Below are 23292 nucleotides of genomic sequence, written 5' to 3'. Positions count from 1 at the left end.
TTGGGCTTAAGGGGTTAAGTAACCCAGCACCATCCTCAGTCTCTGCAGATGTTGTTGCACGGACTAGGAAAACAATTATATCGTCAAGATATAACAAGATGGACTGGCGCAAAAAAGCATGCCCTGACCCCGTTCTGTGATTTTACATGGCCTACCACTTCATGGCTAAGTTGCTGTTGTTCCCAATGGCTTCCACTTTGTTATAATACCACTAACAGTTGACTGTGGAATATTTATTAGTGAGGAAATTTCATGAATGGACTCATTGCACAGGTGGCAATCTATCACGGTTCCACGCTTGAATTCACTGAGCTCCTGAGAACGACCCATTCTTTCACAAATGTTTGTAGAAGCAGTCTGCATGCCTAGGTGCTTGATTTTATACACCTGTGGCCATGGAAGTGATTGGAACACCTGAATTCAATGATTTGGAGGGGTGTCCCAATACTTTTGGCAATATAGTTGTAACGAAGGGGGACTTCGTTGGGGATCCAATTGCGAGCTTTTATTAAAAGTGAGCGTGGTTGTACAGGCAGGGTCAATCAGGAGCAAACAGGAACAGCAAGGGACAGGCAGAGTCGTAGTCAGGGTACAGGCAGTAGATTGAGGCAGGCAGATATGATTCACAGAACAGCAGACAAGGCAAAGGTCAGGACAGGCAGCAACGGGTCAATAACAGGTAACAGACAGGATAGTAAACGCTTGGAATTGTGACAATGTTAACAAGACTTCGCGGTGAGGTGGTGTGTGTGGAAGTCCTTTATAGTCCTGGTAATGAGCTGCAGCTGGGTGTGGTGATTAGTGTAGTGTGCTAGGCTGTATGTGGCAACAGGTGATTGGTGTGGAGTGAACATGTGACTGGCAGGGAGAATTGTGGGAAGTGTAGTCCGGGAACTGACAGGAGCAGACGGTGAACATGACAATAGTGTATTTGTCGTGTTTGATTTAGATTTGTGTCTTAAATTGATACATTTAAAGGTAAAGTATGTAGTTTCTGTGACACTAGCGGCACCTAATACATGCACCTTTCGCATGTCGCACCTCCGTCGACACAAAAATCACAAAAGCTCTTACGGTGATTGTGTCATGAGTAAACAACTGAGTAAACTAACAGTACTGTACTGTCTTAAGAGAACACAAGCATCTTGCTTATTAGCTATAAACCCATTCAACTTAACTGCATCGTCTACATGATGCACCACCCAGCATACCTGGTTAAAAAAGTCACCACTTGCCACTGATATATATATATATATATATATATAACAACATTCCAGTCTGAAAATTTAGTCTTAACCCTATTCCTACCCCTAAACCTAACCCTACCCATAAGTTATCCCAAAAATCAGAGGGAAATGATGATAGATGAATAACACTGATGTAGAAGCACCAATTCATGATTTTAAGCCTAAACTTGACATAATCTGTAAACTGTAAACCCTCAAATCTGATTGGTTGATTTGAATGTTGTTCCAGGATCAACAAAGTTGTTGACCCAGGAACATGTTGAACTCAGGAAAATCAGGTTATGTGTGCATGGCCTTGGCTATTGCTGAAGGCATTACTCAAAGCTCCTCAGTCAACCATTTAACAAATTAACCTCATGAAACCCTGTATGACAATCCAACAAACAGACCATGATGTGATCACTGCCAACAGCTCCTACCGCACAAATATTCACACGCCCTGCAGGAAGTACGGTGACTCACTCACTAATGCAGAGAAGATGCACACACTTAGCGACACTATGGCCACTTTATTATACTACCAAATGAATGTAATTAAAAAGCACTCACTCTCTTAATAATGGATTATGTCAGAGGTAGACAGTACTGCTACAGTACTTTTGGTTAATATATTTGTTTTTACCTAATTAAGCTATTTATTTCCACATTTATGCTTTTCATACACAACAATACACCATTTGTGCAATAAGTTTAAGGAAGTGATCTAATAGAAGATGCACCTTGTACATACAAGCTTCTGAGGACAATGTGGACAGTTTGACTTGAAGCGGTAAGGTCACTTTTTATGTTATCAATTTAAAATGTAGTTTTCTTTACTGACATGACACATATTTAATATTTGTACTGCCAGAGCATTTGAATACAAATATAGAATAATATATTGGAATTTTGACATATATTTATATAAATGATCAAGCAAATTTCTTTTTCTATGCAGATCTGTGGAGTTCATGTTTAAAATGCAGACCATTTCAAGTTGTACAATCCTCTCTATGTTACTATTAAATATTTTGTGTACAGGTATGTATTACATGTTTTACACAGTTACACTGAAGTTTAAATATTTGTATTTAATTTGAAATATTTAATTTTAATAAAACTTCCATCACTTCTATGTGTGAAATACTTGTACATCATTTACATAATGTACATGTGAAGTCTATGTAGCTTTATATACAGTATGCATATACAGGTGCATCTCAATAAATTAGAATGTCGTGGAAAAGTTAATTTATTTCAGTAATTCAACTCAAATTGTGGAACTCGTGTATTAAATCAATTCAATGCACACAGACTGAAGTACTTTAAGTCTTTGGTTCTTTGATGATTTTGGCTCACATTTAACAAAAACTCACCAATTCACTATCTCAACAAATTAGAATACTTCATAAGACCAATAATAATAATAATAATAATAATAATAATAATAATAAAAACATTTTTAGTGAATTGTTGGCCTTCTTAAAAGTATGTTCATTTTCTGTATATGTACTCAATACTTGGTTGGGTCTCCTTTTGCATGAATTACTGCATCAATATGGTGTGGCATGGAGGCAATCAGCCTGTGGTACTGCTCAGGTGTAATGGAAGCCCAGGTTGCTTTGATAGCAGCCTTCAGGCCATCTGCATTGTTGGGTCATTGAACCAGCTTTTGGTACCTTTGGCAGTGTGGGCAGGTGCCAAATCCTGCTGGAAAATGAAATCAGCATCTCCATAAAGCTTGTCAGCAGAAGGAAGCATGAAGTGCTCAAAAAATTCCTGGTAGATGGCTGCGTTGACTGTGGACTTGATGAAACACAGTGGTCCAAAGTGCTCTTTTCAGATGAAAGTAAATTTTGCATTTCATTTGGAAATTAAGGTCCCAGAGTCTGGAGGAAGAATGGAGAGGCACAGAAACCATGTTGCTTGAAGTCCAGTGTGAAGTTTCCACAGTCAGTGAAGATTTGGGCTGCCATGCCATCTGCTTGGTGTTGGTCCACTGTGTTTCATGCTTCCTTCTGCTGAGAAGCTTTATGGAGATGCTGATTTCATTTTCCAGCAGGATTTGGCACCTACCCACACTGCCAAAGGTACCAAAAGCTGGTTCAATGACCATGGTGTTACTGTTCTTGATTGGCCAGCAAACTTGCTTGACCTGAACCCCTTATACCCCCTTTCCACCAGCACGAACCGGGTGCTAGCTCAGAAGCTAGTGCTAGTGCCAGTTCGGAGTTGGTTCAACTGACGAGCCTTCTAAGAACCGGTTTGCCTTTCCACGGGCTAGAGAGCAGCACAGAGCCAGGTGTTACGTCACATATACGTCTCATATTTCACAGCAAAGCTAGCGCTGCAGTGCCAAACACAAACAAACCAGGCTTGTTTGAGATGCATCGGCTTCCCGCATAGCGATCGGTGCATGACATCAAAGCTCCACGAGAACGATCCAAAAGCACAAGGAGTCGTATGCTCTACAAACGCTCCTGCGGATCCGCGGCACCCGCCGAATCGGTCCGCGCTGCTGCATCTCGAACAAGCCTTCTATCAACAATCGCGGATGTTTCACTACTGTTGATGCTCATAGCTTTGCGAACCTACATCGGCATCCAAACACGCCTCGCCGTAATTTGTATATAGACGGAGATTACAATCGAGCTGCTATTAGCTCGATTAACTGCTATTTCAAAAATGGCGGTCACAGGTGTCTTGTCACAGTAACCCCGCCCCCAGCCCCTGACGCAAGCGGTTCTTACTTCTAGCCCAGTAACGTTTTGGTGGTACTTACAAACCACTTTTCCTGGTTCGGAGCTGGTGCTTTGTGTGTTGAAAGACAAACAACTGATTTGAAACTAGGCTCTGGCTCTGAACCAGGCTCCAACGGCCTTGGTGGAAAAGGGGTATTAGAGAATCTATGGTGTATTGTCAAGAGGAAGATGAGAGACACCAGACCCAACAATGCAGATGAACCTGAAGGCCGCTATCAAAGCAACCTGGGCTTCCATAACACCTGAGCAGTGCCACAGACTGATCGCCTCCATGCCACGCCACATTGATGCAGTAATTCATGCAAAAGGAGCCCCTACCAAGTTTTGAGTACATATACAGTAAATGAACATAGCCTACTTTCCAGAAGGCCAACAATTCACTAAAAATATTTTTATTGGTCTCATGAAGTATTCTAATGTATTGAGATGAATTGGTGGGGTTTTGTTAAATGTGAGCCAAAATCACAATTAAAAGAACCAACATACTTAAAGTACTTCAGTCTGTGTGCATTAAATTGGTTTAATACACAAGTTCCACAATTTGAGTTGAATTAATGAAATGAATGAACTTTTCCACGACATTCTAATTGTACTGAGATGCACCTGTATACTGAGCATGAACAGGCAACTGTTATTTTAAGATTATGAGGTTTCTTGTGTCCAGGCATTTCATCACATTCTTCTATTATTCATGGCCATGGAAACAAGGACTGGAGCATCACCTTCAATCCACCAGAAGTTACTGCAGTTCCAGGATTATGTGCTCTGATTTCATGTACCTTCACCTATCCAGACAAAGCAAAACCTATTGATAACGTTCAGTGGAAAGTGTGTAGTATAACAGGTGAATGTAAGAATGACATTTTCAAGGGGAAAGTGAGTACACAAAATGAATTAGAAGAGAAGGAAACTGAAACAGAACGGATTAAGATGCTTGAACCTGATCTGTCCAAAACCAACTGCAGCATCATCATGAAAAACATAAAAGCAGAAGATGAAAATGAATATGCATTCAGAGTGGAGGGGCAGCATAAAAACACTTATAAACCCACAGTTAAAATCATCATTCAAGGTAATGCTTGTTATGCATTATGTTCAATTCAAGGACTTTCAGTTTGTTGTCACTCCTGTCTCGTGTTCTCTGTCCCACCTTGCCGTCACTCATCAGTGGTGGCCTCATCCACTGGTGGTGAATGAGGAGAGATCCCTGATATGATTGTAAAGTGCTTTGGGTGTACAGTAGTACATATGAAAGTGTTATATAAATGCCTCATTCATTCATTCATCAGTCACCATATACGCTAACTACCTTCACAGCTGTTCATCATTTACCTGTGTGTAGGCTATTTAAGTTCCTGTTTGTGTTCAGTTCTTTGCCTGGTATCGTCAAGTGTGTGTTGCTGCTTGTTCGCCTGTCTGTTTATAATTATTAAACCTTCGTATTGAATCTCATTCTTCGTCTTCGTCTGCCTGTCTGCAACCCACCGTGACAGATTGCTTGTGTTTGGCAAAGTTTAAACGGTCCTGCCTTTTTTCTCAAGTTTAAAGCTCCCGTTCAGTTCTCAGTTGTTTCAGAGGGATGTTCGGCTCACTGCACACTTTCTGATGTTATGATTTCATGAACTATGTTGGACATAATTTCTTAAATAAACTTAACATATGTTTGTACTATGCAAATTGAACTGTTATGAGCCCTTTTTTGTTTGCAGACGAGCCTATAATGGATGTTCCTCCTCTCAGTGATGGAGTGGAGGCCAATCTAACATGTTCAGCTCCTTTTCCTTGCCCTGAAACTCCTCCTGAGATAAAATGGTGGAATCAAAACAAGAGAAGGAAATATCTTAAGTTATAAGGATGACAACATCACTCCGATCACCTCCACAAGCCTTTACCTCTCAACTTTGACTTTAACTCCAACCTCCGAACTGCACAATGCCACTGTAGGATGTGACGTGAACTATGGAGATAAAAACATCAGTACCAGTAAAACCCTAGAAGTCATGTGTGAGTACAAGTGTACATTTCTATCCAGACTTCTTGAAAAGGCATGACTCTTTGACAATAACTTAAAATAAAAATTCAGAAATACAAGACAAATGCAATTCAGAAGAGCGTAGGCATCACTGTTGATAACTACCTTCTTCCAATGATACCATTGATCAATAAGCAGAACTAAAAGTATTTATTTTCTTGCATATCAAGCATATTTGCACCATATATGGTGTCAAAACCAATGTGTTTTTTTTGTTTTTTTTCCCCAGATGTACAGACTCTTCGAATTCTGGGTGATGACACAGTGAGGGAAGGTGACACTCTCAGCCTGATCTGCACTGTTGAGAGTCACCCACCATCCTCTGATCCTTGTATGGAGTTTCAATGGATTCCACAGATACAATCACGAACCACACGTCTGCAGAAAATCTTACAATTACCAATGTGGGAGAAGAGCATGCTGGGATATACGTCTGTGAGATGACATATACGGACAAGACTTTGAAAGCATCCATCACTATCAGTGTCATTCGTAAGTAGAACCAGATTCCACATGAAATGTTGATAATCTAACAATGACACAGACTTACAACATTACACAATTATATATGTATAAACAAATGTAAGAAATTCAAGACTATAAGGCTGTGTTCTTAAATTCAAGGTAAAGAAGCTTTTCAAATGCAAGTGGACATTGGAATGATAACAGGATTCTTGACTGGGATATCAGTGTCAGCAGTCATCTTCTCTGTGGTTTTGTGCTGTCATGAGTCTTGGCAAAGGTACGGAAATGGTTCAAATGTATACATTTTGTTGCACGTTTTGCATTTCTCATTCTGTTCACATGAAGGTGTTCTGAGTGATTTGTTTAGATAGGATTCTGGTTGATGTGAAAGCATGTGAACAATGTTGTACCCAATCATAGATGATATTCATTATATTCTTACTCTATCTATTTTATTCTGTCTTATTCCTTGAATATCTTTTCCAGCAGAGACAAGATACATGAAGTGATGGACACAAACACAGACACTGAAGTTATACTGGAGGTCTTTTATGACCAAGAAGGACATCAGAAAGAGTGAAGTTAATTATTAAAAAAGCTCATAAAGAGCTCCTTAAAATGTTTGCTTGTTCTAAAATTGTAAAATATCTGGATTTTACTGCTATTTCATTTGTTATGTTGATATCATTTAGTATGTATTTAATATACACTCTTTACAAAAACAAAAACTTCATCCTATCTGAGCTTATTTTTTGTCTGTAGGATTAAAAATCCTTATTATATTATAAAATATAAAAAATATGAATTTAATAGTTTTGCCATATCCTTATTGTTTTCTTCTTGATGTACTTGCAAGTAAAATATTGCACACATTGGGTATAAGATTAAGAATGAATGTGAGCATATTGAGAATGAATTTAATAAATGTGGTCACAGGCTCTACTGGAAGCCTTAGTAAAATGCATTTCATTTCATTTCATTTCATTATTTTATTTTATTTATTTATTCATTGTTAAATCATTTAATTTTTTTTTTTTTTTTTTTTTTTTTTTGCACAAATGGTTCATATATTGAAAAAAAAAAAAAAAAAAAAAAAAAAAGTCAGATTATTAAAAGTATTCTTCATTCCAAGATAAAAATTGTTATTTTAAAAACTCTTCACTGGACGGTTCTTTGAGGAACCAAAACATGGTTCTTCTTTGGCAGACAATCAAAATAAGAGTTTTTGGTTACACTTTATTTTAAGGTGTCCGTGTTACAGTGTAATTATACACTTAAGTACATGTGCTTAATATAGGATTAGGGTTAGGGTTTGGTTTAGGTTTAGTCACATTTAATTATGCACAATTTATAGTTATTACTACAGTAACTTCATGTAATATGTGTAATAAGGACACTGTAAAACAAACTGTTACCGAGTCCTTAAACAGAATCAACAAAACTGTGGCCCTTGACACATTTTTGCAAAACGAGGAACGTCTTTTTTCACACTCACATTTATCTTGTTACATTTCTATTAGACAAAAACCTCATTGCCTTTATCTTTGGCTAATAAAACATTTGAATCAAACAATGGTGAATTTATTTGTTTTACTGAATTATGCTATTTATTTCCATATTTATACTTGTCAACCACAAGTACAACAATCCCTCATTTGTGCAAGTCAAGTTTAATGAGGAAGTGCTCCAACAGAGGAAGGATGTATCTTGTACACTTGAGTGTTGTTTCTGCAGTTAAAGCTCGGTTTGAGATCACTGTGAACGGTTTGACTTGAGGCGGTAAGGTCACTTTTAATGCTGTAAATTTGCATACAAATATAGAATAATATATTGGTCTATTGATATTTTCGCATACATAGAATTATATAAATGCTCAAGTAATGTTGTTTTTCTGTGCAGATCTGTGGAGTTCATGTTTAAAATGCAGACCATTTCGAGTTGTACAATCCTCTCTATGTTAGTATTAAATATCTTATGTACAGGTATGTATTACATGTTTTACAGTTTCATTTAAGTTTAAATATTAGTATTAAATTTTAAAAAAATATATAAAACTTCTACACTTCACACTCCTCAACCATCGCGTCTATGTGTGAAAAACTTGTACATCATTTACACTATGTACATGTGAAGTTTATTTATCTTCATATATGCACATATACTGAGCATGAACAGGAAATTGTTATTTTAAGATATGAGGTTTCTTGTGTTCAGGCATTTCATCACATTCTTCTGTTATTCAAGGCCAGGAAAACAAGGGCTCGAGCATCACCTTCAATCCACCAGAAGTTACTGCAGTTCCAGGATTATGTGTTCTGATTTCATGTACCTTCACCTATCCAGACAACATAAATATTAAAAACATTCAGTGGAAAGTGTTTGATGAAAATGGTGAACGTAAGAATGAAATTTTCAAAAGGAAAGTGAGTGAAAAAAATAAAAACATACTGGAAGAGAAGGAAACTGAAGCAGAACGGATTAAAATGCTTGAACCTGATCTGACCAAAAACAACTGCAGCATCATCATGAAAGACATAAAAGCAGAAGATGAAAATGAATATGCATTCAGAGTGGAGGGGGAGCGACCAAATCGAAACACATATACACCCAGAGTTAAAATCATCATTCAAGGTAATGCTTGCTTGTGTTTGGCAAAGTTTTTTCTCTAGTCTGATGTTCTCTTTCAGTTTTCAGTTGTTTCAGAGGGATGTTCAGCTCACTGCACACTTTCTGATGTTATGATTTCATAAACTATGTTGGACATAATTTCTTAAAAAAAGAAACTTAAACACATGGTTGTGCTGTGCTAATCACACTGCTGTGAGCCCTTCTTTTCATCTTAGTAAAATATGCATTTCATTTGTACGATCTGAATCTGTCCTCAAAGAATGATTCAGTTATTTACACTGTGGAAATCTGCCATGTCTACATTATGTTGTGTATCTCTGTTTGCAGACGAGCCTATAATGGATGTTCCTCCTCTCAGTGATGGAGTGGAGGCCAATCTGACATGTTCAGCTCCTTTTCCTTGCCCTGAAAATCCTCCTGACATAACATGGTGGATCAAAACAAGAGAAGGAAATAGCATCAATCCCCGAGCATGACAACATCACTCTGATCACCTCCACAAGCCTTTACCTCTCAGCTTTGACTTTAACTCCAACCTCCAAACTGCACAATGCCACTGTAGGATGTGACGTGAGCTATGGAGATAAAAACATCAGTACCAGTAAAACCCTAGAAGTCATGTGTGAGTACAAGTGTACATTTCTATCCAGACTTCTTGAAAAGGCATGACTCTTTGACAATTTCTTAAAACAAAAATTCAGAAATACAACACAAATGCAATTCAGAAGAGCGAGGCATCATTATTAATAACTGTAGAGAGCTAAAAGTATTTATTTTCTTGCATACAGAGTCAATGTCAAAACCATTTTATTTTTTTTTTTCAGATGTAAAGACTCGAATTCTGGGTAATGACACAGTGAGGGAAGGTGACACTCTCAGCCTGATCTGCACTGTTGAGAGTCACCCACCATCCTCTGATCCTGTATGGAGTTTCAATGGATCCACAGATACAATCACGAACCACACGTCTGCAGAAAATCTTACAATTACCAATGTGGGAGGAGAGCATGCTGGGATATACGTCTGTGAGATGACATATACGGACAAGACTTTGAAAGCATCCATCACTATCAGTGTCATTCGTAAGTAGAACCAGATTCCACATGAAATGTTGATAATCTAACAATGACACAGACTTACAACATTACACATTATAAAAATGTCTACATGTCAGCAACTGTTGGAAAACTGAATTGTGACACATCTGAGAAAGTTTATTGTGTGTTTGCAGGAGGCAGCCCAAAAGTCTCAATATATGTCTTTACTAATTATATCGAACATTCATCACATGCTAGGTGACACAAATTAATCGAAAATAACGTCTTTTTTCACTCCTGGAGGTGAAAACATGCTTGGGAAAGATGATATGCTGAATGCCACCAAACAAACTACAGGTAATACAGAAGAGTTTACATACCGTATGTTTATTTCAGGGCGATTATGATGTAGCCAATTAGGAAATCTTCCTGGATTGACATCTTTGCTGGTCGTTGAACATTCCTCTCAATCAATCAGATTTTAGCAGTAGGTTTAAGTTCTGGTTTAAGTTTAGGATTTGAGGAACATGTTACTGTCACCTCAGAACAATGGACATTTTCTTTTATATATTAGTAACAATTGTTTTACATTGTCTTACAAGTTATAGAATATTTCATGAAGAAATTGTACATCACAACAATACTCATTTGTGGTTTAGACTTACAACATAATTCACTTATATGTATCAAATGTAAAAAAAAAAAAAAAAAAAAAAAAAAAAAAAATTCAAGACTATAACAAGGCTGTGTTCTTAAATTCAAGGTAAAGAAGCTTTTCAAATGCAAGTGGACATTGGAATGATAACAGGATTCTTGACTGGGATATCAGTGTCAGCAGTCATCTTCTCTGTGGTTTTGTGCTGTCATGAGTCTTGGCAAAGGTACGGAAATGCTTCAGATATACATTTTGTTGCACATTTTGCATTTCTCATTCTGTTCACATGAAGGTGTTCTGAGTGATTTGTTTAGATAGGATTCTGGTTGATGTGAAAGCATGTGAACAATGTTGTAATCATAGATGATAATCATTATATTTTACTCTATCTTTTTTATTCTGTCTATTCCCTGAATATCTTTTCCAGCAGAGACAAGATACATGAAGTGATGGACACAAACACAGACACTGAAGTTATACTGGAGGTCTTTTATGACCAAGAAGAACATCAGAAAGAAGTGAAGTTAATTATTAAAAAGCTCATAAAGAGCTCCTTAAAATCCATTTATGTTGGATTTTGCTTATTCTAAAATTTTAAAATATCTGGATTTTACTGCTATTTCATTTATGTTTGTAATATTTAGTATATATTTAATATACTCTTTACAAAAGCAGAAACTATCTAAGCTTATTTTGTCAGTAGGATTAAAAATCCTTTTATCCTTTATTATATTATATTATATTATATTATATTATATTATATTATATTATATTAAATTATGAATTGAATAGTTTTGCCATTCCTTATAGTTTTCTTCTTGCTCCGATGTACTTTTTTTTTTTTTTTTTACAATTAAACTGTGTGAATTACTTTGAAGTGTTCAAATTAATCATTTCACCCTTTCTGTGTTTTAAAAGATGTTAGCAGAACTAAAGCAAATTTTATACACATCAGGGGCCGTATTCATAAAACATCTTAAAGCTAAAAGTAGCTCCTAACTTACCGATATAGGAGAAACTCTTAAAAATAATGGGCATGTCAGTCCTAATTTTAGGACTCCTAAATTTTTGCTTTAAGAGTATTTCACAAAGCATTCTAGTGCTTCAACTAGCTCCTAAATCTGTGAAAAGTTAGGAGTAGTCAAGAGGACTGCTAAGTCCAAGATAATCAAACAAGATAATGGATGTTGCTGCCAATCCGCCTCAGCAATCTGCCCAAACACATTGTATCAATACATATTTTGTTTTATAGATTTGAATCTACGATAAAACGTCAAAAATAAATCTTTAATAAATAATGTCTGATTACCTGTGGCAGTTGTTTTCACGAGTTTACACTTACAAATTATTGAATAGAGTAAAATATACAGTACAGTCCAAAAGTTTGGAACCACTAAGATTTTTAATGTTTTTAAAAGAAGTTTCGTCTGCTCACCAAGGCTACATTTATTTAATTAAAAATATAGTAAAAAACAGTAATATTGTGAAATATTATTACAATTTAAAATAACTGTGTACTATTTAAATATATTTGACAAAGTAATTTATTCCTGTGATGCAAAGCTGAATTTTCAGCATCATTACTCCAGTCTTCAGTGTCACATGATCCTTCAGAAATCATTCTAATATGCTGATTTGCTGCTCAATAAACATTTATGATTATTTTCAATGTTGAAAACAGTTGTGTACTTTTTTTTTTTTCAGGATTCCTTGATGAATAGAAAGTTCAAAAGAACAGCATTTATCTGAAATACAAAGCTTCTGTAGCATTATACACTACCGTTCAAAAGTTTGTGGTCAGTAAGAATTTTTATTTTTATTTTTTTGAAAAGAAATTAAAGAAATTAATACTTTTATTCAGCAAGGATGCATTAAATCAATCAAAAGTGGCAGTAAAGACATTTATAATGTTACAAAAGATTAGATTTCAGATAAATACTGTTCTTTTGAACTTTCTATTCATCAAATAATCCTGAAAAAAAAATTGTACACAAATATTTTGTACAATTGTACACATTAAATGTTTCTTGAGCAGCAGATCAGCATATTAGAATGATTTCTGAAGGATCATGTGACACTGAAGACTGGAGTAATGATGCTGAAAATTCAGCTTTGCATCACAGGAATAAATTACTTTGTGAAATATATTCAAATAGAAAACAGTTATTTTAAATTGTAATAATATTTCACAATATTACTGTTTTTTTACTGTATTTTTAATTAAATAAATGTAGCCTTGGTGAGCAGACGAAACTTCTTTTAAAAACATTAAAAATCTTAGTGGTTCCAAACGTTTGGACTGTACTGTATATAATGTGTAATAAGCATATTTGGTGTACTCTCCAAGGGGATCGAGGGCTCCGAGCTTGAAATTTAGCCCAAAACCATAGTTCTTCCAGTATCCACAGCCGCGAGTGAGGAACAGGGTGTGCAGAAAACTGTTGAGGTAACTAGATGAGTCGGCTCTCGTCTCGTCTGTGTATATATTCCTCCTCTCGAGCTGATTAGATGGACTGTTTGAATGTGTTTCTCCCAAACTTTGTTTATAAAACAACATTTGTCACTTGAATTCTGCATTCTTTTAAGACGGAGACATGTAAGAGGCGGACAATTAGAACATAAACTAGTTTAATTAGACTACATTTGAATATGGCAACATGATACCTTATTCGACAATATTTCTGATTAAATCGCTGACAAGAGGCTCCTCCCCCATCAGCCAATCACTGTCGGCATAGTTAGTAAGTGTGTTGGCATCATCCATAGCAACAAGGCCAACCCCGCCCTTACTCTTAGCTTAAGACTTCACTCTTTTCCTTAGTAAAAGTTGGTCTCAGCGGCCTTGTGAATAGGTTTTCAGAGAAAACTCTTAGCTAAGAACTTTTACTGCTATTTAGAAGAACTCTTAGTGGTAAGATAAAATGCTTTGTGAATACGGCCCCAAATTTCCAAAAAACAAAACTTTAATTCAGTTGATAAATACAATCTTGGTTGGGATGCTGTTTGAGAAGAGTGTTTATGTGTATGTGTGTGGTTTCCTACAAAGAAATGTAGAAAATACAATAGGTTAGGCCTACACTCTATATCAGTGAATCAAATGATAGGCCGCTACACATCTTTACATAGGCTATAAATCATATTTCTTATCAATATACATTAAGAAACACTGACACTGTGATGATTATAAAATGGTATCTTAAAGGTGCAATGTGTACAATTTGGGAGGATCTACTTACAGAAATGCAATATAATATACAGTACAGTCCAAAAGTTTGGAACCACTAAGATTTTTAATGTTTTTAAAAGAAGTTTCGTCTGCTCACCAAGGCTACATTTATTTAATTAAAAATATAGTAAAAACAGTAATATTGTGAATATTATTACAATTTAAAATAACTGTTTTCTATTTGAATATATTTCACAAAGTAATTTATTCCTGTGATGGCAAAGCTGAATTTTCAGCATCATTACTCCAGTCTTCAGTGTCACATGATCCTTCAGAAATCATTCTAATATGCTGATCTGCTGCTCAAGAAACATTTAATGTGTACAGATGTACAAAATATTTGTGTACAATATTTTTTTTTCAGGATTATTTGATGAATAGAAAGTTCAAAAGAACAGTGTTTATCTGAAATCTAATCTTTTGTAACATTATAAATGTCTTTACTGCCACTTTTGATTGATTTAATGCATCCTTGCTGAATAAAAGTATTCATTTCTTTAATTTATTTTCAAAAAAATAAAAATAAAAATTCTTACTGAACCCAAACTTTTGAACGGTAGTGTATAATGCTACAGAAGCTTTGTATTTCAGATAAATTCTGTTCTTTTGAACTTTCTATTCATCAAGGAATCCTGAAAAAAAAAGTACACAACTGTTTTCAACATTGAAAATAATCATAAATGTTTATTGAGCAGCAGATCAGCATATTAGAATGATTTCTGAAGGATCATGTGACACTGAAGACTGGAGTAATGATGCTGAAAATTCAGCTTTGCCATCACAGGAATAAATTACTTTGTGAAATATATTCAAATAGAAAACAGTTATTTTAAATTGTAATAATATTCACAATATTACTGTTTTTACTATATTTTTAATTAAATAAATGTAGCCTTGGTGAGCAGACGAAACTTCTTTTAAAAACATTAAAAATCTTAGTGGTTCCAAACTTTTGGACTGTACTGTACATAACTATGTTTTCAGTGGCATATAAAGACCTTACATAATGAACCGTTATGTTTTTATCACCTTAGAATGAACCATTTCTATCTATACACCGCGGATCCAGTCAGAACATAACGATAAGATACACTTTCAAGCAAATTGATCATATTCAAACATTTACGACATTTACGAACATTTACTTAATGCACACAATACTGCACAAATGAAAGCGATCATGAAGACATAAGGTCTTCGCTCTCTCTGTCCGAAACTACATACAATCTGGGCCAATATGACCTAACAAATAAGTAAGGTGGATATACTGCACCCCATCAGTTATATTTCTCTCTATACTGCCACCTGTTGGCACATTGGTGTAACTTAGAGAAGATTAAGTCACGATAATTAGAAAACCTTTGTTATCTCAATATCACGAGAAAATTAAGTCATGATCTCAAGAAAACAACTTTTGTTAATCCATGGCTTCCGTAATTTCCCCATTGAGTTTGTTAATAAAGACTTTTAACCTGATCTTCTTCGTCATCATCTGCCATCTGCAACTGTGTGACAACTGGGAGCCTTATAGTAAAATGCATTTCATTATTTTATTTTATTTATTTATTGCTAAATTAAATCAAATAATAATAATAAAAATAATAAATCTTCAGATTATTAAAATTATTCTTCATACTTAGAGAAAATGGTTATTTTAAAAACTCTTAAGTGAAAGGTTCTTTGACTAATTATACACTTAAGTACATGTGCTTACTATAGGGTTAGGATTAGATTTTGGTTTAGGGTTAGTCACATGTAATTATGCATAATTTACAGTTATTACTACAGTAACTTCATGTAATATATGTAACAAGTACACTGTAAAACAAACTGTTACCGAGTCCTTAAACAGAATCAACAAAACTGTGACCCTTGACACATTTTTTGCAAAGTGAGGAACATCTTTTTTCACACTCACATTTTAACTTGTTACATTTCTATTAGACCAAAACCTCATTGCCTTTATCTTTGGCTAATAAAACATTTGAATCAAACAATGGTGAATTTATTTGTTTTACTGAGTTATGCTATTTATTTCCATATTTATACTTGTCAGCCACAAGTACAACAATCCCTCATTTGTGCAAGTCAAGTTTAATGAGGAAGTGCTCCAATAGAGGAAGGATGTATCTTGTACACTTGAGTGTTGCTTCTGCAGTTAAAGCTCGGTTTGAGATCACTGTGAACGGTTTGACTTGAGGTGGTAAGGTCACTTTTAATGCTGTAAATTTTGATTTGAAATGTAGTTTTCTTTACTGGCATGACACACATTTTATATTGTACTGCCAAAGCATTTGCATACAAATATAGAATAATATATTGGTCTATTGATATTTTCGCATACATAGTATTATATAAACGCTCAAGTAATGTTGTTTTTCTGTGCAGATCTGTGGAGTTCATGTTTAAAATGCAGATCATTTGGAGTTGTACAATCCTCTCTATGTTAGTATTAAATATCTTATGTACAGGTATGTATTACATGTTTTACAGTTTCATTTAAGTTTAAATATTAGTATTAAATTTTAAAAAAATATATAAAACTTCTACACTTCACACTCCTCAACCATCGCGTCTATGTGTGAAAAACTTGTACATCATTTACACTATGTACATGTGAAGTTTATTTATCTTCATATATGCACATATACTGACCATGAACAGGAAATTGTTATTTTAAGATATGAGGTTTCTTGTGTTCAGGCATTTCATCACATTCTTCTGTTATTCAAGGCCTTGAAAATGAGGACTGGAGCATCACCTTCAATCCACCAGAAGTTACTGCAGTTCCAGGATTATGTGTTCTTGATTTCATGTACCTTCACCTATCCAGACAAAGCAAAACCTATTGATAACGTTCAGTGGATAGAGTGTAAAGGAAATGGTCAATGTAATAATGTCAGATTCAAGCAGGAAAGTGCAAAAAGACAAATTAGAAGTCAAGAGGGAAACTGAACCAGAATGGATTAAGATGCTTGAACCTGATCTGTCCAAAAACAACTGCAGCATCATCATGAAAGACATAAAAGCAGAAGATAAACATGAATATGCATTCAGAGTGGAGGGCCAGAAAAATTTAAACAGCACATATAAATCCAGAGTTAAAATCATCATTCAAGGTAATGTTTGCTTGTGTTTGGCAGTTTTTTTCTCTAGTCTGATGTTCTCTTTCAGTTTTCAGTTGTTTCAGAGGGATGTTCAGCTCACTGCACACTGTTATGATTTCATAAACTATGTTGGACATAATTTCTTAAAAAAAGAAACTTAAACACATGGTTGTGCTGTGCTAATCACACTGCTGTGAGCCCTTCTTTTCATCTTAGTAAAATATGCATTTCATTTCTACGATCTGAATCTGTCCTCAAAGAATGATTCAGTTATTTACACTGTGGAAATCTGCCATGTCTACATTATGTTGTGTATCTCTGTTTGCAGACGAGCCTATAATGGATGTTCCTCCTCTCACTGATGGAGTGGAGGCCAATCTGACATGTTCAGCTCCTTTTCCTTGCCCTGGAAATCCTCCTGAGATAACATGGTGGATCAAAACAAGAGAAGAAAATATCATCAATCCCAAGGATGACAACATCACTCTGATCACCTCCACAAGCCTTTACCTCTCAGCTTTGACTTTAACTCCAACCTCCGAACTGCACAATGCCACTGTAGGATGTGACGTGAACTATGGCAACAAAACCATCAGTACCAATAAAACCCTAGAAGTCATGTGTGAGTACAAGTATACATTTCTAATCCAGACTTCTTGAAAAGGCATGACTCTTTGACAATTTCTTAAAACAAAAATTCAGAAATACAACACAAATGCAATTCAGAAGAGCGAGGCATCACTATTGATAACTGTATAGAGCTAAAAAAGTATTTATCTTTTTATTTCCTTGCATACAGAGTCAATATGTTGTTAAAACCATTTTTTTTTTTTTTTTCAGATGTACAGACTCTTCGAATTCTGGGTAATGACACAGTGAGGGAAGGTGACACTCTCAGCCTGATCTGCACTGTTGAGAGTCACCCACCATCCTCTGATCCTGTATGGAGTTTCAATGGATCCACAGATACAATCACGAACCACACGTCTGCAGAAAATCTTACAATTACCAATGTGGGAGAAGAGCATGCTGGGATATACGTCTGTGAGGATGACATATACGGACAAGACTTTGAAAGCATCCATCACTATCAGTGTCATTCGTAAGTAGAACCAGATTCCACATGAAATGTTGATAATCTAACAATGACACAGACTTACAACATTACAAATTACGAAAATGTCTACATGTCAGCAACTGTTGAAATACTGAATTGTGACACATCTGAGAAAGTTTATTGCATGTTTGCAGGGGACAGCCCTGAAGTCTCAATATATGTCTTTACTAATTATAATATCAAACATTCATCACATGCTAGGTGACACAAATGAATCGAAAAAAAATGAGTCCTTCACTTCCGGAGGTGAAAACAAGCCTGGGAAAAATGATACTCTGAATGCCAACCAAACTACAGGTAATACTGAGAGTTTACTCTAGACACAGTGTATTATGAAACTATTTTTTTCTCTGATTTTAGAGGTAATTTATGGTTAGATACTGGTGTTAAATGTTGTTCCAGGACAAACAAAAGATTTCAGTAATGTGTGTGTGTATGTATATATAAAAAAAAAATAAATATATATATATATATATATATATATATATATATATATATATATAGAGAGAGAGAGAGAGAGAGAGAGTAGTAACAATTTTGTGTTTTTATATTTAAGGTATAGTCGATTTCATAAAGAATTTGGAATTGTCAACGATACTCACATTTGTGGCAGGAATGGCATGTTCGGCATTCATCTTTTCCATGATTTTGTGTTGTTGGGTATTTTGCCATAGGTAGGCCTGCCATTTACTTCTTTTCCTAAAAACTGCCTACAAGTCCATTAATTGTAATTTGTCCTTACAATGTATAGTGTTTAGAACTGAACTGTCAGCTTCAAGTCTCGAGTCTCATTCCCTAAATATCTTTTCTTTGCAGAGGCAAAAAACACAAAGTACTGACAGAAAATCCGAACACTGACATTAATTTGGAGGTAAGACAGTTTAATTATCACAGAAACCTTTATGTCAAAATGTCACTCTGGTTGATTGCATTACCTACACAACTTTTATGAAAGGAAAATTGTGTCATCTTTTACTCAACCTCATGTTGATGATTTTCTGTTTCTCATGGGAACACATGCAATTGCTTCAAAAGTGGCCCAAGTCGCTATCGCTTTGAACAAACAATATTTAAACTGAATCTCTATCTCAAACTCAATTCTCAAAATCTGCCACCTCAAGACAATAATGGGGCTCAAAACATCTGTGTAGAAATATAATGTAATTATTTACATTAAAAAAAATGTTTTCATTCAAATATCATAAACAATCATTCAAACATGATATAACACCCGATTGACGTTTTAGTGGTGCACAAACAGTCACTACAGCAGTTTCCTTAAAGGGATAGTTCACCCAAAAATGACAATTCTGTCATCATTTACTCACTCTCATGTTGTTCCACACCTGTAAGACTTTTATCTTTACGTTTATCTTTGAAACGCGAATGAAGACAGAAATAAGAGAGGCTTTTGTCCCTCTGTTGACAGCTGCGCAACTACCACTTTGACACTTCAAAAAGTTCATAAAGAGATTGTAAAACTAATCCATATGAATTGAGCGGTTTAGTACAAATTTTCTAAAGAGAAAAGGTTAATTCTCATGTGTTACACAGCTAATTTGAGCTTCCGCAAGAACCAATGAGGTTCATTCTTGTGTTACGCAGCACGTTTGAGCTTCCACAAGAACCAATGAGGTTCATTCTTGTGTTACACAGCACAATTAAGTTTGTGGGAGAACCAATGAGGTTCATTCTTGTGTTACGCAGCACGTTTGAGCTTCCACAAGAACCAATGAGGTTCATTCTTGTGTTACACAGCACAATTAAGTTTGTGGGAGAACCAATGAGGTTCATTCTTGTGTTACGCAGCACGTTTGAGCTTCCACAAGAACCAATGAGGTTCATTCTTGTGTTACACAGCACAATTAAGTTTGTGGGAGAACCAATGAGGTTCATTCTTGTGTTACGCAGCACGTTTGAGCTTCCACAAGAACCAATGAGGTTCATTCTTGTGTTACGCAGCATGTTTGAGCTTCCACAAGAACCAATGAGGTTCATTCTTGTGTTACACAGCACAATTAAGTTTGTGGGAGAACCAATGAGGTTCATTCTTGTGTTACGCAGCACGTTTGAGCTTCCACAAGAACCAATGAGGTTCATTCTTGTGTTACGCAGCATGTTTGAGCTTCCACAAGAACCAATGAGGTTCATTCTTGTGTTACACAGCACAATTAAGTTTGTGGGAGAACCAATGAGGTTCATTCTTGTGTTACGCAGCACTTTTGAGCTTCCACAAGAACCAATGAGGTTCATTCTTGTGTTACACAGCACAATTAAGTTTGTGGGAGAACCAATGAGGTTCATTCTTGTGTTACGCAGCACGTTTGAGCTTCCACAAGAACCAATGAGGTTCATTCTTGTGTTACACAGCACAATTAAGTTTGTGGGAGAACCAATGAGGTTCATTCTTGTGTTACGCAGCACGTTTGAGCTTCCACAAGAACCAATGAGGTTCATTCTTGTGTTACGCAGCACGTTTGAGCTTCCACAAGAACCAATGAGGTTCATTCTTGTGTTACACAGCACAATTAAGTTTGTGGGAAAACCAATGAGGTTCATTCTTGTGTTACGCAGCACGTTTGAGCTTCCACAAGAACCAATGAGGTTCATTCTTGTGTTACACAGCACAATTAAGTTTGTGGGAGAACCAATGAGGTTCATTCTTGTGTTACGCAGCACGTTTGAGCTTCCACAAGAACCAATGAGGTTCATTCTTGTGTTACACAGCACAATTAAGTTTGTGGGAAAACCAATGAGGTTCATTCTTGTGTTACGCAGCACGTTTGAGCTTCCACAAGAACCAATGAGGTTCATTCTTGTGTTACACAGCACGTTTAAGCTTCCACAAGAACCAATGAGGTTCATTCTTGTGTTACACAGCACAATTAAGTTTGTGGGAGAACCAGTGAGGTTCATTCTTGTGTTACGCAGCACATTTAAGCTTCATCAAGAACCAGTGAGGTTCATTCTCATGTTACGCAGCACTGTTTGAGCTTCCGCATGAACCGGTGAGGTTCATCATATAAAGTGATCGTGTCTCTTTAGAAAACTTTGACTAAAACGCTCAATTCATATTTTTACAATCTCCTTTTAAACATTTTGAAGCATCAAAATGGTAGTGATGTGGACGGACAATAGAGGGACAGAAATCTCACACATCTTCATTTGTGTTCTGGAGATGAACAAAAGTCTTACAGGTTTGCAGCGACATGAGAGTGAGTAATTGATGGCATTTTTTTTTTTTTTTTCATTTATGCATGAACTAACCCTTTAATGTAAATTAAAATAAATAAATAAAGAATTAAGGATATTTTCTGTATATATCAGACAGTGCAGACAGATGTAGCTCAGAGTGGAACCAATGAGCAAACACCTCTTCATGGAGAGCTTAATGGAGGGACCCTAAACACAGGAGCACCAACAGATGGAGCAGAGGAGGAAGAAGCAGTCGAGATGCAAGCAAGAGAGGCGGACTACGCCAGCATTGACTACTCCCTTCTAAAGAACAGACCGGCTGAAGAGGTAGAGAGGGAACCTACAAACACAGACTACGCTGAGGTCAAGAGGCAAAAGACAGGAGATGGGAAGCAAAGGGAAGCCCTTCAGGATGGAGATGACCAGACTGAAACACCCGACCAGAAACAGATGGAGGGAGAGGAGGAACTTTATTCTAATTCTCAGATGCTTAAAAGTCAAGGAGCTAAAGAGTTGTAAGAACACACAGCAATAGTTCATTTGTTAAATTCAGATGTTTAAGAAATAAATAATGTATTACTTTTGAGCTTTTTTCTCTTATGGGTCTATCAAAAATTGTTAGTGATTACAACACAATGCAGAATGTTTCATTAGATTTGTTTGCATCTGTTTTTTTTTATTTTGCAAAAAAAAAAAAAAAAAAAAAACTTAATGTATTTAATTTCTGTTTCTTCTTTCAAGTTTTTTTTTTTTTTTTTAAATAAATGTGGGTTTTAATATGTATTTGAGGAAGTTTCTGAGCTTCCTGAAACTGTAGCAAATATGTTTGAGTAAATAAAATAAAAATAAAAATAAAAATGTTCCTGATAGTTACCTTCTCCTTCATTGCTTTTTACTGGTATATAGACTGAAATAATAATAATAATAATAATAATAATAATAATAATAGTTTACTGTTATATGTAATAACACATGACCTGAAGTGTCAAATGCAAATTTGCCACAAAGAGCTAATGCAAAGCAAAGTAATTACACAGTCACACCTCAAAACTTAAAAAAAAGAAGAAAAAAAAAAACGTTCCCGCAAGTTTATTTGAGTGTCATCCTCAAATTTCAAGCTACTGCAAAGCAAAGAAGTGTTGCAGTAATTTCACAGCGTCACACATATACTTAAAAAAAACTGTCATCATTTACTCAACCTCAAGTTTATTTGTTCTGCTGAACTCAAAAAATAAATTTTAAAGAATGTCTGTAACCACAATAGCCACTTTTCTTAAAAAAAATAAATAAAAAAAAGTCACATTTAAAAAAAAAAAATGTTACAGTAACAGTAATTTATTAATTTGTGTCAGGAGTTCACATCAATCATGCCAAATCAAACCATTTTTACCATTTCACATAAAAAGAGAACATATACCTATTCGGTTGCACCTGCTGCTTCCATTTATTTACGAACAAAACAACTTCATTAAGGCAAAAGGCTTACACATTTAGAAAAATATTGATAAAATATCATATATTTATATCACATTTCTTAGCATTTCTATTAATTTTCCACAAAATTATGTGATGATAGCGATCTGAGAAGGTTTGAGTGATCTCTCCCATCTCAATGCAGTATACTATTATTCTTGCCAGAGTAACAGAGGGAGCTCATGAGAGGAAAACTTTTCAGGTTACGTATGTAACCAAGGTTCCCTGAGAACAGGGAACGGAACTCTGCATTGACCGCATATGGGGAACGTCACACGTGAACCGGTGTCTGAAAGCCAAGGAATCAAACCACTCCTATTGGCCAGTGACAGCCTATGATATCATCATAGTGCGACCCGGAAGTATATA

At 35.6% G+C, this 23292-nt stretch overlaps 1 long non-coding RNA gene and 2 pseudogenes across 1 annotated transcript; all 3 read left to right on the top strand.

Annotated features, from left to right (window-relative positions):
- Positions 1–1615: 1615 nt before the first annotated feature.
- On the top strand, positions 1616–7108 carry LOC125248252 (annotated as a pseudogene).
- A 1079-nt stretch (positions 7109–8187) lies between these two features.
- Positions 8188–22132, top strand: LOC125248251 (annotated as a pseudogene).
- LOC125249404 lies at positions 15983–16937 on the top strand. Its single transcript, XR_007180556.1, has 3 exons — positions 15983–16234; positions 16420–16502; positions 16765–16937. It is a non-coding gene; the product is annotated as an uncharacterized LOC125249404 (long non-coding RNA).
- Positions 22133–23292: the final 1160 nt, after the last annotated feature.

The sequence above is a fragment of the Megalobrama amblycephala genome, linkage group LG16, assembly GCF_018812025.1.
Source record: "Megalobrama amblycephala isolate DHTTF-2021 linkage group LG16, ASM1881202v1, whole genome shotgun sequence".
Taxonomy (NCBI): Eukaryota; Metazoa; Chordata; class Actinopteri; order Cypriniformes; family Xenocyprididae; genus Megalobrama; species Megalobrama amblycephala.
The sequence above is the reverse complement of the archived record's forward strand: the minus strand, read 5'-3'. Positions and strand labels throughout refer to the sequence as shown.